This window comes from Mustela putorius, unplaced genomic scaffold (assembly GCF_011764305.1).
Source record: "Mustela putorius furo isolate JIRA1106 unplaced genomic scaffold, ASM1176430v1.1 tig00003983_pilon_pilon_pilon, whole genome shotgun sequence".
NCBI lineage: Eukaryota > Metazoa > Chordata > Mammalia > Carnivora > Mustelidae > Mustela > Mustela putorius.
Genome location: NW_025422123.1, coordinates 11,159,709 through 11,187,386, shown reverse-complemented (window position 1 = coordinate 11,187,386; position 27,678 = coordinate 11,159,709).

The window sequence follows — 27,678 nt, the reverse complement described above, 5'->3', positions numbered from 1 at the left end:
AATGTACTGGAATTAAAAGGTTGATTAGAATTAGAGTCTCAGTTTGAGGCTCAAGCAGGACTCTCTTTAATTAGGGGACGTAGCTCATCAGCTGCTCAGCAAGGAACACATGGTTTCCACTTGCGGGGATGGCAGTGCCCCTCACCCGCTACAAAGACCCAGGGCCTCCACCTCTCCACCCAAAGGGGATGCTTGCAGGGACCAAGCAATAACTGTCCACCGGCAGCCCCCCTAGAGCCCTAACTCCCTGACACAGGAGATCACCCTGCCGCCCCGACCCTGTATTCCGACTTTGGTGTCCTTGCCTCAAATGCCAGGAGCCTTTTGGACATGGCTCCCAAGACAGTGCCCTCTACCGCAGAACTTTAGGGGGAAGAAGCATTTGCTGAGTACCCAGATGCTCCAGGTACACTACTAAGTACCGGGCATCGCCATTCCATTTCCTCTCCATGGCCCAAATGCAATGAGAAAAGTAACTTTCAGGTCACCCAGATGTTCTTGGGCAGAGCACAAACTGGAAATCAACTCTGTAGCTCCAAAGCTCATGCTCATCTTAAGTCCCTTCTTTCCTATTCTGCCTGATGCAAAACTTAGCTGTCAGCCTTTCCAAATCTTTTGAGTCTAGCTCTCTGATAACTAAAAAGCCAATAAACTAGTAAGTGCTCAATATTCCATAGTTGCAAATGGTATTAAATGGTTTAAATGCCTGCCCCTTTCTATCTTTGTCCAAGACTGCTGACTTTCAGTTCTGGATACCCAGATGATGTCTCCCTCCCAGCCCCTCTGTCCCCTCCCTTGTCTCTCTTTCTATCTATTGGTGACAAATCCTCCCCTCCCCCTAAATCCCAACTAGCACAAGGGTGAGGGTGGGATGAGTGATCTCTGGCCCAGAGGGAGACGTATGGAGACCAGCGGGGCCCTTAGTTGTTGCTGTCACTATTCAAACACTTTCCATCTGTAAACAGGAGTCTGACCTGTGGGCTACAGGCCCTCGTGTCCTTGGAGTTACTGCAAGCAGTTTGTGAATCCATATGTGTGTCAGGCACTCCTGGGATAGTGCATAAATGGATAAAAATAGAGAACATTACATACTGTTTCTCAAAAGTATATAGATTAATAAAGTTCAAATTCACTTTCAAGGACAAATTCAAAACACTTCATACTCTCCAAGTATAGCAATTATCATATATATCTCCATGAAATGCTTGAGCTTAAAAGAGGACCTCTCACTGAAAAAGGTTGGGAATCCTAGAATAAAATATTATATAGCCTCCCATCCCCATCTTAGCATCCTGGGGTTATAGATATACAGTTCATTCAACAGGTGTGTGCTGGGTGTCCACTGTATGCCAGAACATTTTCTAGCAGTGGAGTTGTATCCATGAACACAACAGACAAAAACCTTTGCCCTCCTGGAGGATACATCCTGGTAGAAAGAAACAGAGAATAATAAGAAGTGTGTTATATGTTAGGTAAAAAGTGCCATAAAAATAAAATACTGCAGGTTAAGGAAATCTGGAAGATTCTGGTGGTAGGAATGTGATTTTAAATATGGTGGTGAAACAGAATAGAGAATCCAGAAATGAACCCACAACTATATGGTCAACCCATCTTCAACAAAGCAGGAAAGAATATCCAATGGAGAAAAGTCAGTCTCTTCAACAAATATTGCTGGCAAAACTGGAAGCAAAATGTAGAAGAATGAAACTGAACCACTTTCTTAAACCAGACACAAAATAAATTCAAAATGGATGAAAGACCTAAATGTGTGATAAGAAACCATCAAAACACAGGAGAACACAGGCGGAAACATCTTTGACCTCGGCCATAGCAACTTCTTATTAGACCCACCGCTAGAGACAAGGGAAACAAAAGCAAAAATGAACTATTGGGATTTCATCAAGATAAAAATTTCTGCACAGCAAAGGAAATGATCAACAAAACTAAAAGGAACCCTGTGGAATGGGAGAAGATATTTGCAAACAACATATCAGATAAAGGGTTAGTATCCAAAATCTATAAAGAACTTATCAAATTCAATACCCCAAAACCAAATAATCCAATTAGAAATGGGCAGAAGACACAAATAGATGCTTTTCCAAAAAAGATATCCAGATGGCTAATAGACACATGAAAAGATACTCAACATCACTCATCATCAGGGAAATACAAATCAAAACCACAATGATCTACCACCTCACACCTGCTGGAATGTCTCAAATTAACAACACAGGAAACAACAGATATTGGCAAGGATGTAGAGAAACAACAGATATTGGCAAGGATGTAGAGAAAGAGGAACCCTCTTGCACTGTTGGTAGGAATGCAAACTGGTGCAGCCACTCTGGAAAACAGTATGGAGTTTCCTCAAGAAGTTAAAAATAGAGCTACCCTACAAACCAGCATTTGCACTACTAGGTACTTGCCCAAAGGATACAAAAATACAGATTTGAAGGGGTACATGCACCCCAATGTTTATAGCAGCATTACCAACACTAGTCAAACTATAGAGAGAACCCAGATGTCTGCTGACTGAGTGAATGGATAAAGAAGATGTGGTATATATAGACAATGGAATATTACTCAGCCATCAAAAAGAATGACATTTTTGCCATTTGCAACAATGTGGATGGAACTAGAATGTATTATGCTAAGTAAAACAAGTAGGCCAATGAAAGACATACACTGTATGATTTCACTCATATGTGGAATGTAAGAAAACAGATGAACATATGGGAAGAGGGAGAAGGAGAGAGTGAATAAAGCATAAGAGACTCTTAACAATAGAGAACAAACTGAGAGCTAATGGAGGGAGGTGGGCTAGTTGGGGGATGAACATTAAGGAGGGCACTTGTTGGATGAGCACTGGGTGTTGTAAGTGATGAACCACTGAATTCTACTCCAGAAGCTAATATTGTCCTGTATGTTAACTAAGTAAAATTTAAATAAATAAATAAATAGGTCATCAAGATGGACCTCACCGAGGTGTGCTTTGAACACAGGCATGATTTGTTATGGACTTTCTAGCAATGTTCTCAAGCCAAAGACTTCCCTTTGGGTAGGCTTCTCCAGATCTTAAAAAGGCAAGGGAGAGATGTTAGGGGGCCTAAGGGGCCCCAAAAAGATTTCTCAAAGGCCCTGTCTGCTCATAGTGCTTCGTCTGTTTGGAAACATGAAGGGACTGAATGACTTTGATGCTTCCCTTTTCTAAAAGTACGCAACAGGGGCTCCTGGGTGGCTCGGTGGGTTAACCTCTGCCTTCGGCTCGGGTCATGATCTCAGGGTCCTGGGATGGAGCCCCGCATCGGGCTTTCTGCTCAGTGGAGAGCCTGCTTCCTCCTCTCTCTCTCTGCCTGCCTCTCTGTCTACTTGTGATCTATGCCTGTCAAATAAATAAATAAAATATTAAAAAAAAAAAAGTACGCAACAGAGTTCCTAAATGCCCATCTGTGGGAGAGCATAGGCTCCTATTTTGTCCTTCCAGGTGTCTTTAGTCTTAGTGGCCAGACCCTGTAGCATGGAGCTAGCCACACACAAGCAGGTGGTCCACCCCAGGCACACACTTTTTCCAGAACTTCCTGCTGTCTGTGTTACATCGACCTTTGACCTGGCCTGGCACACTTCCAAGTTCATGCTCCCTGATGATAGAAACTAGTGTGGGCCATGCCCTTTTTTGCTCCTGACTAGTCAAGCCCAGACACGCTTCACATTCACCAATATTCCAATTTCAAAAAACAAAAGTGTCTGTATAGGCCCAAGACATTGAGAATCCTGAGTTTTCTGAATCTATCTTTCCACTCTAAGAAAACCAGCTTCTAGATCACCAGGAATTTTCTCTTGCGAAAGTCTCCTGTCACCAAGAAACAAAGTCCTGAGGTGCACCCCTGATGGGTGAAGGAGGTTCTGGCTGCTCACGTGACTCTCATCCCCATGCCACCCTATGGCAGGGTCTAATGAGACTCAAGTCTCAGCAACTTGCCTGATAACCTTTCAGGGATGAATCAAACCTCAGAACTACAGGTGTTCTATCCATGAACAACAAGGACGAGCCACACAGAGCCACATAGACAATTTGCACAAAGCCCTACTCATGGTGCCCTCCCTAGAAATGAGGTGGACTGCCTGGGCCCAGGGCACCACGCAGGGTGGGACCCACGTATGGGGAGCAGTTATACTTCTTCCTTTGGGTCAGGGAGCTAGGCATGGGAAGCAAAAACTGGAGAATATCTTGGTACAGAAAGAAAGGTTCTCTTGGGCCTTGGACAAGAGGAGACAGTGCCCTGAGAAACCAAGGTGGGAGTAGGGGCTGGGGAGAAGAAGCCAAGAGAAGCAGGGAACAGGGAGATCAGTAGCCCACAGAGAGTTCAAGAAATCAGCATTCTTCATTTCCCTAATGGAGTCTTGGGAGGAGCTGGCCTCAATGCTGGGAGGTGCCCAAGCTCCCCACTGCTTACCTGGGTTAGTTAAAGTCAGCTCCTACTCCTTAACATCAAGATAATCTTGGGGCGGGACGCCTGGGTGGCTCAGTTGGTTGGACAACTGCTTTCAGCTCGGGTCATGTTCCCAGAGTCCTGGGATCAAGTCCCGCATCGGGCTCCCAGCTCCGCGGGGAGTCTGCTTCTCCCTCTGACCTTCTCCTCACTCATGCTCTCCTTCACTGCCTCTCTCTTAAATAAATAAATAAATAAATAAATAAATAAATAAATAAATAAAAATCTAAAAAGAAAAAGATAATCTTGGGGCTTCTGGGTGGCTCAGCTGGCTAAGCATCCAACTCTTGATTTTGGCTCAGGTCATGGTCTTAGGGGTCATGGGATCGAGCCCTGCATCCAACTCAGTGCAAGTCTGCTTGAGATTCTCTCTCTCCCTGCCCCTCCCTCCTGATCTCTCTCTCTCAAATAAATAAATAAATAAAAATTTTACAACTAAGAGAATCTTGAGCTGTCCCACTCCCCAGGCCTTGAATGTATGTGCCCTTAGCTGCTGGCCCAGCTCCTGGGCCGACCCAAGCAGCACACTTTGAGCCAAGCAGCTCGGGGGCCACGCAGATGCCAGGGGTCCACATCCCCACTGAGTGGTGGCCTTGCTCCCAGACCTCTGCTCTGGGGCTGCACTGTCTCCTCAGTTTCCTGATTTACTCTTTAGGTCTCTCTGCTTAGCCTAGGTTCTAATCCCCTTTCTAGCTCATTTCAGCCCTGTTCTTGAATTTGCCAAAATTTTTTTCTTTATTATAATAGCTATTGTCTTCTGGATCATAAACTATTGGGAAAATAGTCAGCTCCAGGAGACACATGATGGCGAGCTTCTGGAGTTCGATAAACAATCTGTTTTGTGACCTGGTGGTGGTAGAAAGGGAGATGACTTCATAGCCATTCAGTAAGAAGGGGACCTATGTTTTATTCACTTATATATGTATATTATTTGTTACATATTTTAAAAGATGTTAACACTGAAGACATTGTCCCAGCCCCTAAAGAGGTCACAATCTCTTCAGGGCCTCTCTAGAACCATGCTCCTGCCCAGATGCCGCCCCCACCCTCCTCTTCTTGCCCCCACCTTCTCTTCCCTTCCTCCCACTCCTCCTTATCCTCCCTCACCTCCTCCTCCCCCACACTTTGCTCTTGCCCACCCTCTGGTTTCTCTTCCTCCCCACCTTCCTGCAGACCTACCGGTAACCCGCAGTCCTCCAGGCCTGCCCCTTTCTATCTTTGTCCAAGATTGCTAACTTTCAGTTCTGGATACCCAGATGGTGTCTCCCTCCCCAGCTCCAATGCCCCCTCCCTGTCTCTCTTTCTATCTGTTGGTGGCAGATCCTCCCCTCTCCCCCAAAACCCCAATCCAAACACCAGGGTGACGGCAGGGTGAGTGAGCTTGGGCCCAGAGGGAGATACAAGGAGACCAAGCAGGGCGCTTGGTTGTTGCTGTATTATGGACAGCTAATGCTTGTGGATTTGGAAATGTTTGCATCTCCCCAAGGTCTCCCATCTGGGAACAGGACTAGAACTGACGGAGAGGCAAAAAGATTCAAACAAACAAAAGCTCCATCAGAGTCTTGGATAAGAAGACTCAATGTCCAAGTAAACCATCAACCATTCTTCAGTTATTCTTTTGATTTAACAAAATTCCAATAAAAATACTAACACATATTTTTTAACCAGGTTATATGATTTTAAATTTTGTATGGAAAAGAACAAACAAACAAACAAAAAAATAGCCCAGACAACTCTGAAAAAGAAGAGAAATAAGAAGGTCATATTCTACCAGATATAAACATGTTTAATATTTTTTTAAAGGGTAATATTGGCACAGACATAGATAAACTGATGAAACATAATAGAAAGACCAGAAATGAGTCCAAATAATATAGGATTTTGTTATGATAAAGGTGTTATTTCAAACCATTGGTGAAAAACATTGATTGCTAAATAAGCAGTATTAGAGTATCTTGGTAATAAGCTAGATAAAAATAGGCTTGGACTCAACCAGAAAACTCAAAATTGGGGCACCCAGGGTGGCTCAGTCAGTTAAGCCTCTGAGTCTTGATGTTGGCTCATGTCATGATCTCAGGGTCATGAGATCAAACCCCCCCTTCTATCCCCACACTGGATGTGGAGCCTGCTTAAGATTCTTTCTTTCTCGGGGCACCTGGGTGGCTCAGTGGATTAAGCTGCTGCCTTCAGCTCAGGTCATGATTTCAAGTGTCCTGGGATCGAGCCCTGCATCAGGCTCTTTGCTCAGCGGGGAGCCTGCTTCTCTCTCTCTCTGCCTGACTCTCTGCCTACTTGTGATCTCTCTCTCGGTCAAATAAATAAATAAATAAACTCTTTAAAAAAAATTATTTCTCTCTCCCTCTCCCTTTGCCTCCCTGTCACCTCATTGCGCCTTCCCCGCACACAGTCAGGTGCACGTGTGCACGTGCAATCTCTCTAAAAAAAAAAAAACAACAAAACTCAAAATTTATCAAAGATGTAGACAAGAGGTAAATATAAAGATAAAAGTACTAGAAAAAAACTTGGAAGATTTCCCTAAAGACCTGTGGTAGAGAAGGGATGCCTAACTATTACAGATTATCTATATTATATAATAAAAGGCTGATGTGATCACATGAAAATCAAAAACTTCTGCATGGCAAAACACAAAAACAACAAATATCCTACGCAAAAAAAAAAAAAATCCTTTAGGAGACAAACTAGGAAGAAACATTTGCAACTTATTCTTGGTAAGGAACAGCTGATCTCTATAATAAATAAAAAACTCCTACAAATTAATAAGAAAAAGACCAACAACACAGCACACAAATAGTCAAGGGGTAGGAACAAATAATTTCTAAAAAAGAACTACAACGATCTCTTAAGCACTTGAAAATATATACAACTTCACCCCTGATACTATAACACAAAACTATTCCACTTTTCTTTTATCAAAATGATTAAATTCCAAAAGTGTGAACACACATTCTGCTGGTGAAATTGTTCAAAATATGGTGCTCCTGTACATTCCCAAGAGGAATAAATATTGGCACGACCAGCACCCACAGAGGGCAATTTGACATCTTCTATCAAAATGTAAAATACACCTTATCTTTGACCCAGCAGTTCCACTTCTAAGAACTCATCCTTCAGGTAAACTGGAATATCAGCAAAATGACATGTGAAGGATGTTGCCTTATTATCTATCACTGCAATGAGGGAACTGGTTAAATCATTCATAGCCTCTCCTGGAACACTACATAGCTGTTGAAAAAAGAAGATTCTTTGTGCTCTTTATTATGGTATGGAAATACTTCCAGGATGTATTAAGAAAAGCAAAATGCAGTATAATGTGACATCATTCATGAGAAAAGCAAGGACAAAAATAATATAATTATTGGAGCACCCGGGTGGCTAAGCATCTGCCTTTGGCTTAGGTCATGATCCCAGGATCCTGGAATTGAGCCCGGAGTTGGGAATCCCTGCTCAGCGGGGAGTCTGCTTCTCCCTCTGCCTGCCACTCCCCCTGCTCATTCTCTCTCTCTCTCTGTCTCAAATAAATAAATAAATAAATAAAATCTTTTTTAAAAAATAAAATACAGGGGTGCCCAGGTGGCTCAGTGTGTTAAGCCTCTGCCTTTGGCTCAGGTCATGATCTCCTGGGATCAAGTCCCACATTGGGCTCTCTCCTCAGCAGGAAGACTGCTTCCTCCTCTCTCTCTCTCTCTCTCTGCCTGCCGCTCTGCCTAACTTGTGATCTCTGTCAAATAAATAAATTTTTTAAAGTCTTTTTAAAAATATTAAAATAAAATACAATAAAATTATCTTGCAAATTTACAAAACAAAGTCTGAATGGAAACAATGAACCAGCTACAATGAGTCCCTGTCAGATAGCCTGGGAACTGGGCATAGTGGGGACCAAGGTGGGAGTTCATCTTTTTACTCTAGACCTTTAAACGTTTCCAAGGGTTTGAACCCTATAGACATTATCTATTCAAAAAATAAATTTAAAATGATCCAGAAAGAGAAAAACAGAACCAGCACTTTGGTGGCTTAGTTATAAAGGATGTGGCTAGGAGAGAGGCACACCCCAAAGAGGGGCCCAAAAGTGCATTGAGCAATGATAGCCTGTTCAGAGCGAGGGGCGGCTTTGGGGCAGAGCGCTCCTCGGACATCTCCATCCTGTTCATTTCGTTCTTGCCAAGTCTCCGCGGCCTCACCGCCACTCACGCCCCCATACAGAGCATACCTGCATCCAGGCAGCGGAGTCCCCAGAGACACAACTCCATGATTCTGCCTCTCTGGCCCTGAGGGCCAAGGCACCACCTTGCTGGCAACCGTACCAGCCATTAGGCTAAGGGGTGTGTGCTCTCCTGGAAGCTTTCCCTCTTTCCTTCCTTCGACCTTCTTCTCGCCCTGGCCTCCTGCCTGGTTCTGTAAACCAAGGAAGGGGCAGCCCCTTCTTTTCACTCTTACGGCCCTCTTTATACTTGGCTTAACTACCAACATACCCATCGGCTTCTTTTCTAGCTGCGTGACCTTGGGCAAGTCCCTGCTCCAGTTCGCTCATAAGAAGAGACACTGTTTCCGGGGAAAAGCCTGTGGTATTTAACTGAAGGGGCTCTGTTGACATAAGGGGTTGTATTCATCAAAGTAATGAATGCAAGCCATCCCACAGTAAGCCCCCAGAGCTCAGTGTCTTAGCATACTAGAAGCTTATTTCCCTTTCCAGAAGATTCCCCGGGCAGGTTGGGAAGCCTCGCTCCATCCAGCAGTTGAGGCCTCAAGACCATGTGGTCTCCAGGGTTGCTGCAACAGGGGAAGCGGGGGTGGGGAGGGGGTTGTGGAAGAGGTGCACCAGGTTTAACCACCTCAGCCCCATCATTCTGCACACTGTCCCCGCCACCCTCCAGAACGAGCCCCATGACTCCACCTCGGCCGCACAAGAGGTTGAGAGGAATACACAGGAACACCTCGAATTTTTGCTTTCCCTTGTGCTTTGCCACCTTTTCTGTCCTGAGCCCTAAGCAGCAGTCATGAGAACATGCAATGTCGATAATGAATAAGTCCAAAGTAATCTCCAGTTTGCCCTGTTCACTAACCCTTCTGATGACATGAGCTCCTCGCCTTCAGCCAGGGCAGCCTTGCTGAGGTGTGGATGGAAAGGGCAGTGGCAGAGACTCGTGCCTTAGTGTAGGGCCTGGATGAGCCCCTTAATTTGCCCCGGTTGGGGTAACGCCCCACCGGGGAGGCATTTGGCCCCAAGAACCAGCTCAGCAGGGACAACACCATGGGGACCAGAACGAGAAAAAGCAGCTGTGTCTCTCTGACCTCTGACTTCTGATGACCTCAGCCCCCATCTATGCTAGCTTCCTGGGTGATGGTCCTGTGGATCCAGCTGTTGGAGGTGCCTCGACACTTGCCATTCATGTGGGGCCATGTGTTCCCCAAGGGGCGGTCATACATGTCGTCTCATTTTCTCTTCCCCACAAAATTCCAAGGGACTCACAAAAGGGACAGCCTCCGGCAGCCTTCAGGGAGGACCCAGCCAGGAGAGCCAGAAGAGATTTGGGAGGAGGAGGTCCTTCACTAGGGGATCCCCGCCTTGCTCTGTGAAGGTCACTTGTCCATGTTGAGGCCACCATGGCAGTGAGGTCAAAAAACAGGAAAACAGCAAGTCAGAGAGCTGCGGGGTGGAAAAACAAGGCAAATTCTGCCCTCCCAATTCTAGTCCTCACATCCCCTCCCTCCCAGAATAGCACGGGGGAGGAAGAAAAAATGGGTGGAGAGGGGCATCTTTCTGTCCTCCGCGGAGCTCCCTGCAGCTGCTTGCTGCCCCAGCATGGCCAGCTGTGAGGGACTGCTTCCTCTCCTGTGGGCACATCCTCCCCATGCTTCCGGGGGTGGGCGGCACCTTCTCCTAGCCACGGAGGGGAAATGTGCCCTCCCTCCATGCCCCAGGTGACCCTCTCCAACCTCCTGGGGTGCAGACCATCCTGGGCCTCCTCTAACAGCCAAGTAGTTGCAGACTCATACCACACAAATGTGGGTAAGCATCTTTGACCCCAAGATCCAGAGATTCCTGGGACTTGTCCATCCTCCAGGTCTCTGCTTCTGTGGTTGCTGTCCATTCTCCCCAATCCTGTGTGATCCCATAGCTCCTCTTCCCTTCCCCAAGCTTCCATGAATCCATGCCTGCTATATTTGGCAGATGAAGGGGAGACAGTCTAACCCAGGAACCCACAAAACCCCTCACGGCTCCAGAGGACCATCCAGCCACCACACACACACACGCACACGGAGTCCTGTGGGCTGTCCTCCTCCTTCTCCACTTGGCTGCATCTGTTCTACCTGTCAGAGCCCTGTCTCAGTTGCCACATATTACCTTCTCTCCCTTTAAATATCGTTTACCCACCTTCCTCTTTCCTGCCACGGAAGGGTTCCAAATTCCTGGAAACGTGGAGCCATAGAAGCTGGAAGAAGGGGGCACCTGGGTGGCTCAGTGGATTAAGCGTCTGCCTTCGGCTCAGGTCATGATCCCAGCGTCCTGGGATCGAGGACCGCATTCGGATCTCTGCTCAGTGGGGATACTGCTTCCCCCTCTCTCTCTGCCTGACTCTCTGCCTTCTTGTGACCTCTCTCTCTCTCTGTCAAATAAATCAATAAAATCTTAAAAAAAAAAAAAAAAGAAATTGGAAGAAGCAGAAGAGGATTCTTCTCTAGAGCCTTCCAAGGGAGTAGGGCCCTGCCAACACCTCGAGTTTGGATTTCTAGCCTCCAGAACTATGAGAGAATAAACTTCTCTTGTTTTTAAGTCCTTACTTGGTGGTCCTTGCTATGGTAGCCCTAGGAAATTAATACAACTACTCAAACCAGACCTGGCACATGGGAAATGTTCTATAAATATTAGCAACCAATATTACTATATCTGACTATCGTTGGACATAATTATTATTGAACCTTACCACCAATGGTAATGATTAATGATTAATACCCATCACAAGGCTCACGCATCCCCCACCCCCTCCCCTCTAAAACCTTCAGTTTGATTCCCGGTGATGGGTATGAAGGAGGATACATACTGCATGGAGCATGGGGTGTTATACACAAATAATGAATCATGGAACATGACACCAAAAACTAATGATGTGCTACATGGCGACTAACACAAACAATAAAAAATTATTTAAAAAAAGTAATGATTATATGGGAAAACCCACCCACCTGTTTTGTTAAACCAGATGAATGTCTTCCCAGTTTTCACCCTTAGCAGAGATGCCTTCTAAAGCTCTGATCTGGGCTTCCGTCCCACACCCCCAAGGAATTGAGTGGAATTTTTCTTCCTATCACATGCCAGAACCTTCTAGTCCATTCTCTTGGTGGTCTAGAGGCTCGACTCTTGGTATGGGCATTTTCTGATCACTTCCATTTTCCCCAGTCCTTTGCTCCTGCCAAATGAAGGGACTTACTCTGTCCTGCATCGGCCTTGACTTCCCATCTCCCTTCTATACCCAAATGGTGTACTGGAGTCTGATAGTGCCTTCTGCTATTTCCATGTTCCCCAGTCTTAGCCACCTGTCCCAACCCAACACAGATTTTGCCCTTCTGTGAGCCCTTTCTGACACGGAGAATACGAAGTATCTTGCCTCCCTGTGCCTCTCTTTGGGCACTTATTTATGATGCCAGGCTCCCATGTCCAAATCCATTTCCACATTCTGTGCTGATACCAGCAAATCCTTCCTCAGTGACTCTGCCTACAAAACAGGGCTAATCATACCCTGTGGTTTTGAGAAAGGCATGAGCAGAAACCAATGGGTACCTAGATCCTACTTGTAAAGGGATGTCAACAACTTCCACACAGTTATAACTAATAACATTCTTAAAATTACAACAGTGTTTAACATTATTTCTGAAAGTTTTCTTATATCCACAATCTCATCTGGACATTCCATGACCTTATGAAGAAGGCAAGCAAAGATTATTATCCCTCTTTTACTGATAAGAAAACTAAATCCTAGAAGAATTCCAATTAAGCTAATATCTTATTGCTGATCACATTTTAAGTGTCAAACATTGAACTTGGTATACATTATATTTTCTCAGAAATTCTTTGAAGTGGGTACTGTTTCCCCCTATTTTACAAATGAGAACTTAAGTGGCTTAGAGGAAAGAAAGTAGCTTGACCAAGGTCCCTTGGCTAACTAGCATCAACAGCAGGACTTAACCCATGTCTCTTGCATCCCAAAGCAAGAAACTTTTCATCAACTATGTTTCTACTAGGGGAGTCGAGTGGCACAATTTGTGGGTGATTTAGAGTGACAAGTGTGCAACTCTACTTCTGGGTCAAGTTTTCTGTGACTCCATTTCTCCACTCATGAAATGAGAGAGCTTGTAGAAATGCCCAGAGAACACCAGCTTCCACGGAGATGGGCAACGTCCTAGTTAATTGCCATGCTTGACACTGGGGTTTCTAGACCAAATAAGACAGAGGATGTGAAAGTACTTTATGGAATGGAGAAAGTTCAGTGACTGAAAGCTCTAGTTTCACTAGAGCTTGTTGACCCTGGAACAACACATGGGCTAGGGACACCAACCCCCAACACAGTTGAAAATTCACATATAACTTGTGACTCCCCAAAAATTTAACTACTGAAAGCCTACTGTTGAAACCTTACTGATAACAGAAACAGTTGATTAACACAAATATTGGATGTTATATGTATTATATGTTGTATTCTTACAATAAGCTAGAGAATAAGAAATGTTATTAAGAAACCCGTAAGGAAAAATATATATTTAGAGTATCATACTGTAAAAAATCCACATCTAAGTAGACCCATGCTGTTCAAACACATGTGGTTCAAGGGTCAACTGTAATTCCTCTAGCTAACATAAACAGGAAAAATAGATATCCACTTTTTAAAAGAATCAGAATCCATAACACTAAATCCATTTTGAGTGTGGAATAAAATTCACAAAACCCAGGTTTGAAATGCACCCCTCTGTGTAGGCTCATGGGTAGGTGGCCCTTAGTATTCTCGTTGATGAAATGGGATTTACAGCTGGCTTCTCTAACGGGCATTTTATTTTTTTTAACTGCTGGCAAGCCCCTGATCCTGGGATCATTTCTAATGTGTGGTGGTGCTGTCACTAGCCCAACCCCACACAGTCCTAGAAGAATAATAGAGGCCTGGGTTGTTATACCGTATCAGCCATTTAAAAGCCCTGTGACTTGGAGCAAGTCTCAGTTTTCTCATCTATTAGATGTGAATTTGGTCTCTCCTATTCATCTCACAGAGCACTGGGTGGTTGAAAAGAAATGATCCATGTTTGTAACTTGTCTTTTTCATTTAAAAAACAAGGAGGAGGAAGAGGGGAAGGAGAAAGAGAAGAAGAAGAAGAAGAAGAAGAAGAAGAAGAAGAAGAAGAAGAAGAAGAAGAAGAAGGAGGAGGAGGAGGAGGAGGAGGAGGAGGAGGAGGAGGAGGAGGAGGAGGAGGAGGAGGAGGAAGGGGGGGAGGAGGGGGGGGAGGGGGGGGAGAAGGAGAAGAAGGGAGAAGGAGAAAGAAGAAAAAGAAGAACAAGAAGAAAAAGAAGAAAGTAGGGGAGGGGGAGAAGGGGAAGGAGAAAGAGAAGAAGGAGGAGGAGGAGGAGAAGGAGAAGAAGGTGGAGGAGGAGGTGGTGGAGGAGGAAGATGCGGAGACTAAGAAGGAGAAGAAGGAGGAGGAGAAGAAGAACAAGAAGAAAAAGAAGAAGGGGGGGAGGGGGAGGAGGAGAAGGAGAAGACAACGAAGAAGAAAACGACAAGGGACTCTGTAGTGACATCCCTCTCTCTCTGCTGCCACAAGAGTGTCCAAGGATGAAGTTGCTTCTTACAAAATCTTCAAGATTCCAGGGTCCCTGGGTCCCAGAGAGGGCAGGAACTGGCGTGCAGAGCTGGAGGGAGGAGTGTAAGGCTCACATGTGGCTTTGATTTCCAGTGGTTTGCAGCAGACAAGAGGATCCTTGCAAATCAGTGGCCTCTCCAAAGCCTTACGGGGCAGGATGCTGGGATGAGATGGGATTCAGCATTCTTAAAGTTCTGAAGCCTGACACTTTTTATGTTTTAAATCCTGTCCTTTATTTCCTGTTCCTATTCTTCCTGGCTGTAATCTTACCTATTAACTCAGGAGCAATGTGATTTAAAGGGGACACAAGGTTTCAAATAGGTTCAAGATGCTCAGAGTTTTAAATAAACCACTCAATTCTCTTTTTTTAATAATTTTTTATTTTGCAGTCCAGAAAAAAATCTGGATTTCCACCCCCACCCCTTCAGCACTTTCTCATTGAAGTCAGATTGGTAGAGTTCTTTTTTTTAATCTTTTCAAAGAATAATAGAGTTTAACTTTATTTTTCCAAAACAAATACATAGATTTTTTTTTCTGTTTCCTGTATCTTATGGTCACAGCCATCATTTGATATTGTTTTGCAGACAATAACTATGCCCACCATTTGGAAAGCACTTTCACATTCATTATCTCAAATTATTTTACCACACCATTCCTATTTTATAGGTAAAGAAACTAAAGCTCAGAACCCAGGCCCACACAAACAGTGGAGGTAGATACTAAATTGCTGTTTAGTAACAACACTCATTCCCAAGTATTTTCAAGGCCTGCCCTTGAAATTGCATTTCTAGACTGTGGGTGACAGACAAACAGGAATGGTGTGAAAAGACCAGATAGAGAAGAAAGACAAGAATTGAGTTCCAATGATGCAGGTGAGTCCCCTGGACTGATAGAGGTAACAGGTACAATCCAAGGAAGTCAGCTGAGGCCAGTGGAACAGAGCACTAGGCCCTGCAAGGGCGTATAGAGGAAGACTAGGTGTGCTCCCGGTCCAGGGAACCCATGAGTCTCCTAAGAGTTCACATGTGTGATCCTCAGGGTACGTTGTAGTTGGGGACCATGAAATAATGGGTCTGTATGATGAAATATTCATTGAGCACTTATTATATCAAGCACTGAGCCAACCGTCATGGGACTACAAGTAGCACATGAAACATGAGCACAGTCCTCAAGGGGCTTCCTGTCTCATTAGGGAGACAGAACTAAAACAAGGAATGGCAGAAGAAATAATGTCTGCATTCAGTGTCACAGCATAAACTAGAAGTTGCATAGGCGTGTAGAGCAAAGGAAGACCAGTGGAGACCAGAGGCATTTAGAGATGTGGAAGATAGAAGGAGAAGGGCTAACATTTCTAATCAGAGTTCCAGAAGGAAAGAGAAAAGGCGATGGAGAAGAGGCAATTGTCAAAGAGAAAGTGGCATCTCTTTCTCTAGAAATGGTGGAGGATCAGGTAGAAGCACAAAATATATCAAAAGTATTTAAATACATACATATGCCTGGATATGTGATAGTAAACTACAGGATACCAACAATAAGAGAAGATATTAAAGCAACCTGAGAAAAGAACAATCATCCAAAAAAGCACATAAAAATTAGAAAATATAATTCTCAAGGGCAAATATGGAAATCATCTTCAAAATGCTTGGAGACATTGGGGAGGGTATGTGTTATAGTGAGTGCTAGAATTGTGTAAGACTGATGATTCACAGACCTGCACCCCTGAAACAAATAATACATTATATTTTAATAAAAACATTTTTTTAAATGCTTGGAGCAAATCTTTGTATATCTACATTTGTGTACCTGCAAAAAAAAAAATTATTATTTAGAACTTGGGTGAAATAAAGACAATTTCTAAAATAAAAATAAAAGGCATCCAAATAAGCCAGTAGTAAAAAATAATAATAATAACAACTTCAAAAGAATATAACTGAAGAAGAAAAATGATTCCAGGTGGAAGGTCCAAAATGCAGGAAGGATTGAGGAATAAAGAGATTAGTAAGTATTTATATAAATCTAACCAAACATTTTATATACAGAAATTATGATAATATCTATTTGGGGCTTTAAAAAACTAAAAACTAAACATAAAAGCATATAAGTCTGGAAGGTGTGCACAAAAAGTTAATGTCTTGCAAGTTTCTTGTCTGGGAAGAGGTTTAAAATATTAACTTTGAATTTGTTTAATATGCATCATGAAATTTCAATGAAAGAATAGAAGATATGTATCACATACAAATTAATGAGAAGATGGGGAGAATAAAATAAGAAAATAAACTTAATCAAAAAAGAAGAAGTAAGAAAGGAGAGAAAAGAAGAAGCAAAATGAATAAAAGTACAAAGTAAAATGACAGAAATAAACCCAAATATGTCTGCAACCACAATAAGTGTAAAAAAACTAAATCACTTAAAAAACAGGGATATCAGATATGAATTTTTAAAATATCAACAATAGGCTGCTTATAAAAATACATCTAAAATATGAAGGCATGGAAAGTTTGAAAGTAAAAAAATATAGAAAAAGATACATCAATCAAATACTAACCAGAAGAATCTGGAAGTACAAACAGTATCAGACAAAACAGATATAGGAGCTGAGGAGTCCCAGAAAGCTCCATGGTGGAGCCTTAGTATTGATAATGTTCTGCTTAGTATTCTGATGAACAGAGAGGAGGCCAGTCTGAATGGGAAGAATTCAATAGGTCTGTGTAATGGGAAGACATCTGGACGGGGGGGTGGCACAATAGAAGTCCTCATGCTATGACCATGCATGGTAGCCCTCTCCTCCAAAACAGAACAGCAAATTAATGTACCACAAAACACATGGAGCTGAGTTTATCTACATGAGGTCATCTCCCCTCTGCCTGATGGAGAAATGAAAGCCAGCTTTGTAGATGTCTGGTCCTGGTGCAACAAGTTCCTCCTGATTCATGACAGTGCTGTGTCTAGGGCCTACATGGCCTTGAGTGAGTGTGAGGATTTGTGTATTTGATTTTTCTAAAGGAAGTTCTTTTCCATGGGTATTTGAGGTTCAGATGGATAGTGTAGTGTATTCAGCTGGTGAATTGTGAAATGCAACATCCCCCAAGGCAACCAAGGTTAGGTTGTCAGCAGAAGGCCATGCCCAAGGAGTCTGAGATTGTCAAGACTAAGTCTGGTCTTAGTCATGTCTACACTTGCTTGTGCCTATGCATCTAGCTCTACAACAATGCACTCCAAATTCTCTCCTCCCCCATTCATTCCAACGTTTCAATATAGGAAAACCACAGGTAACCAGAACTTGAGATCATACAATGTCTACACTCTCAGAAAGAAATCATCTGTACTTTCTTTAAAAGCTCAGCTTCCAGAATAAACCCTGGGATCAGCTCACATTCAGCCCAAATTCAACAATTCCTTTTAAGTGATTATTTATGTTCATAATTCTATCTCTGAGTAACTCTTTTTAAACAAAGAATTGATTGTGCTCACTATCAGAGGCCACACCTTCTGCAACGTGAATGAGACAAATGTATGAGCAGAGACTCCCCCTCCCCCAAAACTCCAACCTCCATAAACCCAGTCCCAGGTCTCCCAGAATGGGGACGGGGACCACCCAGCCATCACACCCAGCATCCTCCACATCATTCATGAAGGATGGTTTGCATGGCCCACACCGTATAGATATCCTTTACATTTCTGTCTTCTCTCAAGGAGATATGTTGTGTTTGGGGGAAGGTCCAAGTGCAAAATCTATTGAAACAGACATTTTTTGGTTATTTGAGGAGAACAATGAAAAACTTCTCTATACTGTGGAAAAGATAAACTAAACACAATTCTGCTTCCTTTCTGGGGCCATTGCCCCACAATGCACTGTCTTGAATGTGTGAGGATGACTAACTGACATGAAATCGGGTCACAGCCAGACTTCAGCAAGATGGAATTCAGCAGAGTCCTGCCTTTGGCTCTTCACAGGCAGGGACAGTTGCTCCTCTGTTAGTCAGCCATAGAAACAGATCCAGAACAAAGCTAGAGTGGCTGCAGGTACCACACTGTAGAAGCAACATAGAGCCACCAAAAGAGAAAACTCCTCATGGCCAGTGATTCATAAAATAATAAAGTTTTACCTTTTATAAAAAAGTCAAGAAGTTATAGAGGAGATTTCAAAGGCAGAGTTGGATCAGATTATAAAGAAAATAGACAAAAGATGAATTTCAGAACGAGCCAATGGCTTTATACCTGACTTCTGATTTGCAGCTTTTAGAACTGCCTCCCTTCATAGGGACAAGGGCTAATATCTTCTAGTGGGATTTTCATCCTAAAATTTCAAAATTTCAAACAAAAATGTTGGCTTGTAAATCAGCTATTCAGAAGATTCAATCAAACAAAGCCCTTTCCTTAAACCAGAAAGGTAATCAGGGATTAGGGATTATGCAGCAAAACCACTTTGGGCCCCTGAAGCTATGTTTTCATTACCAAGCTTTAAATAACAATGACAACAAGACTCTTGGGCCAAAAGTCTGATGCTTGAGCCAAAAAGCCAAAAGTCTGATGCTGTTATTTCCTTAAAGAGACCGTCATCAAGCCAGAATGTATGATTTAATGAGTTTAAACTTCAAGGACCAGGAGGTGGATTTAGGTTTGGGTATAGTGCTGGCAGGAGAAAATACAGACTTGTGCCCCCACTACTCCACCTCACCCAAAGACAACCACTCCAATTTCTTATCCTACCATGAAAATGACCAGTCCTGTGTCTCATTCCCTCAGAATCTTGCTCTTACAGGTGACAAGTATGAATGGGCTTGTTTCCATCGGACAACTGGGCATTAAATGTTCTTCTTCCTAGGAAATGTGTGTAAGGGAATCTCTCTTCAAGCACCTCTTCATTCCACTTTATACCTATTTTCCTTCCATAGTACCATACAGAGGGATTAGAAGAGCAAATGTAGAGAGAGAAAGTGGAGACCACACAAATCACAGTGCTGGATGGCTCGCAGTGAGGGTCCATAGTCATGTCTGTGCACTCCATCAACTTCTTCAGAGGACCTGCATCTCCTTCCTCTCCCTTCACATCTGTGTGACTCCATGGTCATGGCTATTGTCAAACTCAGCCAATCACAATTGGCTGGATTCTATGATTGGTCCAAAGGGTGGACCACATGAGCAAAGATCTTTCCTGAGATTTTATGAGCTAGGGCTTAAGAGAGAAGTCCTTTCCTTTTCAGTGATAAATCTGGGAAATGTGAGTTAAGAGCAGCCTGCGGCCAAGACTCCAATGCCTATAGAAATCCCACCTGAGGTAGGAGAAAGTAGAGAAAAGCCACAGAGCAACAGGGAGTGACTCCAAGTCCCAACCTACCCCTGCATTTCCAGAGTGCATGAACAATTAAAGTCCCTTTTTGCTAAGGTTGGTTCCAGTTGAGTTTCTGTTACTTACAGCCTGAAGTCCTGACTAACACAAGAAGTGAACGGTCAATGGTTCATTCACCTTGTGTTAGTGGTTGGGCTGAAATAAGAATCCAAGCCCCTGATTCTACTTCCTCAGGTCACAAGGGGCATCAGCTAGATCTCAGATGAGACACAACCCCACTCTGGGCTATATATGGGGTTGGACTCCATAATCTCAAAGGTTTCTTAAAAATATAAGTGTGATTTTGTTTGGTTTTAAAGCAATGAAGAAGAAGACAGAAAAACAAAGAGTGAGAAACAGAAGACGTGGGGAGAGGCAGGTGGAGAGAGCTGTTGCTTGGAGGGGAAAAAAGCCCAAATGGAATCATCTTTGTTCCCTGCTAGAGGCTAGAAAAAGTAAGAAGATTATTAGGATTTCTGAGACAGACTGACATCAATCAGTTGTACAGAAAAATAAATTTTTTTGGTCAGAAAATGTACCAACCCACACTAAGCTTGTGGAGAATCAGATGACCCAGCTTGGAAAGAGAAAACAGCGGTAACTCAAGTTTGTGTGGCTAGAAACAGCAGGGGTTCTCTAGGCCTTTCTTGCTGGGTGAACAGAATAAACGGGTCACCAGGAAAATGCCAGAAACTCCAGTGGCTTGGGGATTTCCATTCTCACCAGTACGGGTGATGGCAGACATGGAGTGATTCTAGGTCATCTGTGAGGGAAGAAGCTTCCAGATAGGGTTCGTTCTGGAGTGTGGTCTGGGAGTGTCCTGGAACTTTGGTCCTGAGTGTGTTCCTGCAATTCTTCCAACAAACCTGGGAGTTAGTCACTATCTCTTAGTACAATCCTTTGTTGCCTCAGCTAGCCAGAGTAGATTCTGTTGCTTGGAGCTGAGACCCATAATACGTAGTTGTGTATATGGTAGAATGGAGCTTGGTGGAGAAGGGAGTAGCAAGTATGTGCCAGGAACTGTAAATAGTGCAGGCATGACATTATCTATTATTTCCTGTGAAGACCATGGGGTAGATACTGCTGCCTTCATTAAGAGAAACCCAAGTCAAAGAAGTTAGATAGCTCGCCCTGGGTCAACCAGCAATCATCAGAGCCGAGAATCAAATTCAGGTCTGAAACTAAAGCCTATACTCTCTTTTCTTCTCCAGGAATTTCTCATGTATGCTCAATAATTCACTTCTTTAAAAAGCTAATTTTCATTGTGTTTAAAAATAACCTAAGAATTCAATCTGATAGATCTGAGAAATGTCATGGGTTACACCAATTCCACATGGCCTCCCTTAACTATGTCTCTCTGTGTGCCACCTCCCTCAGGGCTGTGGATGAACAAATTGATCTCTCAAGTCACCTAGGTCCTGCATGACCTAATATCCACCTGCCTTTCTTGTTCTGTCCTACATCATTCTCCCCACTCACTTACCTTGCTCCATGCTGTGATTTGACTGTTGTCCCCCAATTCATGTGCTGAAGTCCAAATGCCCAACAAGATGGTGGTATTCAGAGGTGGAGCCTTCAGAGGTGCTTGGGGCATGAGGGTGAGCCCTCAGGAATGGGATTAATGCTCTTACAGAAGAAATTTCACAGAGCTCCCTAGTTTTCCAACATGTGAGGACAGAACAAAAAGTCTGTGACCCCCAAAGGACCCTGACCCAATCATGCTGACACCCTAATCTTGGGCTTCAGCCTCTAGAATTCAGAGAAATAAGTGTTTGTTGTTTATAAGCCACCCAGTCTATGGTGTTTCATCACAGCAGCTTGAATGAGTGGACCAAAGTCCTCCTCACATAGACCTTCTTTCATCTCTTAGAACATCCTAAGCTCTCTCCTCTCTTGGTTCAGCACTGTATCTCCAGAGTTAGTGCCAAAATTGACCCTGAATCAGTAAGTTCTCAATAAATATTTATTGAATAAATGCATACATGATTCTTTAAGGAGTTTCTTGTGTTGAGTCTTATAATACGGCAGGAAAATCTTGGAATAATTCAAGTTCTATTCTGGACCAATTCTCTCTGAGGACGGGGTGGGGGAAGCAAAGACCATCTGGGAAATTTCTAAAGGACCTCAATGGTACCTTTCCAATCTCCAGTGATCTCACACTGTGAGCAAATTTGAAGAGTTTGGAATGGATGGAGAAGGGACCCCAAGACAACTGTCATTGGGGTTCATTAGAATACCACTCAACTCCACCCAACGATTATATACACACACGTGTACATGTGCATATATGTAAGTGTATATGTTGAATAGTTGATTCACAAATCTCATGAATAGAAGACAAACCTTCAGAAAAGGAAGGAGAGATGAACAGGTGAAGAACTTCACTCCTAGAAAGATGAGCAAAAGCTGCAAAGCATTTCCCATGGGGGACTATGATGGAGTCTTGTCCTCAACCAGCCAACATTTATGTCTAGTCCTGGTGATGTAGTTTGTTTCTCAGGGATGGCATCTCTGGATCCAGCCTCATGCCTTTTCACTCCTGTACTCTGAGGTGGTAGTGATGTAAAACAAGCATCACTATAATTGGATAATGTATCGTGGTTCTCTTTTGTTTGTTTCACCTAAAAATCACAGATTCTTTGGAGGTTAGCAAATGATGTATCTGCATTCTTCTCAAGTAATAGAACAAATCAGTCTAAAAATCACAAAATACCTTAGAGACCACTGACTGTGGTCCCTCCTTATTCTAAAGGATGGGGAAACTGTATCCCAGAGAAAGGAAAGAGCTTGCCCTGAGTCACACTGTGGGCAGAAACAAGCCCCGAGCCCCAGTCTCCCAACACCCAAGATCCAACACCAGGCTGGGTCTCTTGTCACAGCACCACATGTCCAGCCACACAGCACTACAGACTTGATTTACATCACAACACGTGGGCTCTTGCTGTCTCCAGCCGGGGCTCCCCACCATGCCGTGGGGCTCTGGATGTGCCCTTTACCTCACACGTTGACTTCAGCAACGCCCTCCGATTGGTTGCTCTGCCATGGAGCCAAGTCTCCCATTGTTAATCATCTTTTAAAAGAGTTTAACATCTGCTGCAGGGAAATTTACTGGCCTCAGGTTACCAGCTATAATTTTGGTCATTTGGGGGAAATAATGATGCTATAGTCGTCACTTTCCAAATGTTGCAGGAACCTGACCCAAATCAAGAAACCTCTCAATAAATCAGCTCAAAAACGGCATCAATTTCTAGCCTCACTATTTAGAAGTTGCAGCTCTGAATCAGTGTCTGGGCTAGAGAAAGCATCCAACTCAAAGTCTCAAGATTTTAATAATAGCTGCCATTGTTCAAAGAGGGATTCATAACTCTCAATGGACTCTGGCCAAAAATCTTGAGCCAGATTCTGTATTTATGTATGTTTGGATGTACTAAGGGCTCTGCAAGTTTTGTGAGTGGTTCTTTCAATGTTGGAGCTACCTAGTTCTCCAAGCCATGGTCCTGCTTGTAGCCATCAACCTGGACCAGGCCTTCCCTGCTGAGAAGCCTTCTTTAGCCCTTGATTTATGTACAGATGGCTGCATCATTGTACATGATGACATAGGTCACCAGTAATTTTTTTCAGAAAAGGGTAACTCTTATGGAGTCCTTGCTCTGTGCCAGAAGCCATTCTCTTAATTCATGTAATCCTCACAACCCCTATGAGACAGGTACTACAATTATCTTCATTTTACAGATGGGGAAACTGAGACACAGAGTGGGTAAATGAATAGCCTAAGATCACACATGTAATCAGAAGAGCTGGGATTTGACTCAGTCTGGCTCCAGACACTGACCTCCCTCTCTTCTTTAAACAGCTTTATTGAAATACAGCTCTCATATCATACAACTAACTCTCTTAAAGCATATAGTCTAGTGGGTTTTAGTGTATTCACAGAGTTCTGCAATTATCGTCACTAATTTCAAAACATTTTAATCACCTCAGAAAGAAGCCCTATTGTGGCACCTGGCTGGCTAAATCGGTAGGGCATCCAATTCTTGATTTTGGTTCAGGTCATCATCTCAGAGTTGTGGAATCAAGCCTCACATCAGGCTCTGCATTGGGGATGGAGACTGCTTAAGACTCTTCCTCCCTCTCTCTCCGTCCCTCTCCCCACCCCACTTGCACTCTCTTGTACTCCCTCTCTGAAACAAAAACAAAAACAAAAACAAAAACAAAACCCTATATTTGTCAGTAGACATTCCCAATTCCCTCCTTCTTCCAGCCCCACTCTTCCAGCAATCACTAATCTATTTTCTGTCTCTATAGATTAACTTGTTTGGGACATTTCATGTAAGTGGAAGCATACAATATATGTGACTGGCTTTTTTTCACTTAGCATAATGTTTTCAAGATCCACCCATGTTGTACCATGTATCCAGGGATGGCATCTCGTGTCTTTTTCACCTTCATGTCTTTTTCACAACCAAATAACATCTCATTGTATAGATATACCACTTTTTATTTATCCATTCATCCATTGACTGGGAATTTGAATTGTTTCTACTTTTTTGGCTACTATGAATAATGTTGCTATGAACATTTGTGTACAGGTTTTTGTACATCTCTACATTTTCTTTTCTCTTGGGTATACCTAGGAGTGGAATTGCTGAGTCACATGCTAACTCTATGTTGAACTCTTTGAAGAACTGCCAGACTATGGCTGCACCATTTTACATTCCCATCAGCAATGTATGGAGAATCCAGTTTCTCTGCATCCTCACCAACACTTACATTTCCCACTGTTCTGGTTACAGCCACCGTAGGGAGTGTGAAGTGATATCTCACTGTGGTTTCAATTTGCATTTCCCTAATGACTAATGAAGCTGAGCATCTTTGCTTGTGCCTTTTGGTCATTGGTGTATTTCCTTTGAGAAATGTCTATTCAAGTGTTTTGCCTATTAAGAAAAATGATTGTCTTGTCATTGTTGAGTTGTAGGGATTCTTTATATCTCCTGGATACAAGTCTCTTAGTAAGTGTATTTCTCCCATTCTGTGGGTCATCTTTTCCCTTTTTTGATGGTATCCTTCAAAGCACAAAGGTTTTCATTTTCATGATTTCCAAGTTATCTATTGTTTGCTTCTATTGCTTGTGCACTTGATGGAGTATCTAAGAAGGACTTTCCCATGTCAATGTCACAAAGATTTGCTCCTACATTTTGTTCTGAGAGCTTTAAAGTTTTAGGTTTTATACTTGGGTTTTGATGTGCTATGAGGTAGAAGTCCACCTTTATTCTTTTGCATTGGATGCCAGTTGTTCCAGCATTATTTGTTGAAAAGATTATTCCCCCTCCCACTGAATAATCTTGGCACCCCTGAGGCCTCTCTTGACTACCACAGTCAATTTCTTGTCCTGAAAACTTTGGGAAGATGAATGCTTCTGTGTATGTGTCATAAAAAGCAGCTGAAACTAACCAAAACAAGGACCCACAATGCCAACCTCTGGTGAACTTAAGTTATCAGATGTGTGAAAGTCTAAAGAGTAATGATGATGAAGTAAGACCGAGGCCAGAATATCTATCTGATCTCCAAAGACTGAAAGGCCATTGGAAAGGAGATGGGCTCTTAATAAAGTTCTGAAAAACAAAAGTCTCCTAAGTAAAAAGGAAAAAAGAAAACTCCATGAAGAGAAAATGCTGCCTAAACTAGCAGACATCTTCTGGTCAACTCTGAGATGTTACTAGTGTTCTCTGCCCAAGACACATCCAAATGAACATATAGAGTCAGATGTAGTCAGCCAACATTAAGATTAGGGTTTCAGATCTGTGATGATTTCTATCAGTCCTTCCTCTAAAATCTTAAGGTTATTCCTTTCATTGTCACAACTGTTAATACAATAATTTCTTGCCATTATTTAGCCCAGAGTCTGCCCCATTGGTGGCTCAAGGTCCCTATCAACTTTCTGCTCCTAGAGTGGAGAGGCCATAATTTTATCGCCCTTCCCTTTCCACAAACATCTCTCCAACCTCAGAAGGAGGTCTAGCGTTACTCAATTACTGATTCATTGCCTCTTCTACAATTGCTGATTCATTGCCTCTTCATTGTCTTCTACAAAGACAGCACCCCACACCTGAAGGATACTCAGGTAACTCAGACAGCCACGACTTTAAAAAATAATTTCTTTAGAGTAGAGGTAATACCACATTGAGTAAGACATCATACTACATGGAACTTACTTAGATGTGATCAAGCCCCAATATTTTGCCTTAACTTCTTCAGGTTTGCTTTCATTTCCTCTACTTTCATCATGAGCCACTTCCTCACTCTCCAAAGAGTTTGTATAAGCCAGGGCAAATAACACTAGTTGCTATATCAACCCCACAAATTAAAACAGTTTAATTCAATAAAAATTCATTACTGTCTCCCACAAAGTCCAACGCACATATTCCAAGCCAGTGGGCAGACTCCCATGTGGTCTTTCAGTGCCCTAGGGTTTTTCCATCTTGTTTGTCTGCCATACTCTTAAGACTCTCAGTCCTCTGCTGGACCCTATCCATCCAACGTGGAGATGATAAGGAAAGGATATGGAATCACTCAGTTTTTGTTAATGGGATAGGCCTGAGTGACATATTTAGCTACATTTTATTGGCCAGAACTCAGTCACATGGACACATCTTACTCAAAAAGGGGACAAAAGCCTCCTGTGGCCAGGAGACAGGAAATGTTTTTTTTTTTTTTTTGTCAAAGAACTTGGCAGTCTTTTCAGAAACTATGAAGATGCAGAATTCAGCTTCCATGATGACAAAATCTTTATGATGCTTCCAAGCTGTCCTGTTGTCATCCTTCCTCCAAGCTCAGAAAGGTCTCCCTGGCTGTTTATTACAAGTATATCTGTATGAAAGGGGCCCATAGGCAGATCTGAAAGCCAAGCAGTCAGATGAGTCTGAACAGGATCCTTCCTTTCATAACAGCAGCATAACAGCTCAAAATGGTCCCACCAGAATTCTGCAAATACCCAATTTTTTTTAATAAATAAATAACACAAAGAAACAAAACAACAACAACAAGATGTTCTGAGAGCCTGAGCTGGTACAGGAGACAGAGTGTGATGTGTCGGTTGAAAGGGCAGGGCCCTGGGAAACTGGAAAAACAGTCATGTCTCTCCAGAGGCTGGAGCAAAGTGAGATGCAAGTCATTGAAGCAGAAACTGGAGATATCAGAACAAAGCATGGATTAATTAATCAATCTAGGCATTGAGAATCAACAGCTACTAACATCACAAGAAAGGAGATAAGCAGAACTTATGTGACTCCTAATGAAAAAGCACACTACTACCTATCACCTAGGGAGAAAAATGAAACCTGAATGTGATCAAGCCTCAAGGTCCAACTATTAATTTATTAAAAATGCACAAGATTGAAGAATATGCTAAACAACACCATGAGGATGCAATTGGCAAGATCTAATCTGTGCAAAGCCCTATAGGTCAAATGACCCTGGCTTTTCAACAAATACGTAGCAGGGAACAAAAAGGGGAAAGGAAGTTTTATATAAAAAGAGACTTAAAAAGATGTATCAAAGATGTGGGCAAAACTAAAGTGCAGTGCTTAGGAATGTATATTTATAAACTACTAAAAATGTCTTGAAATGAAAAATGTCTTCAATGTCTTGAAATGAAAATGAACTTTTGGGACTTCACCAAAATAAAAAGCTTCTGCACAGCAAAGGGACCAGTCAACAAAACAGAAAGGCAACCCACGGAATGGGAAAAGATATTTGCAGATGACCCTACAGACAAAAACTTCTCAAGAACTTCTCAAACTCAGTACCCTAGAAACAAATAATCAAGTCAAAAAATAGGCAGAGGACATGAGCAGTCACTTCTCCAAAGAAGACATACAAATGGCTAACAGATGAAAAAATGTTCATCATCATTAGCCATCAGGGAAATTCAAATAAAAACCACATTGAAATACCAACTTATACCAGTTAGAATAGCAAAAATTGACAAGACAAGAA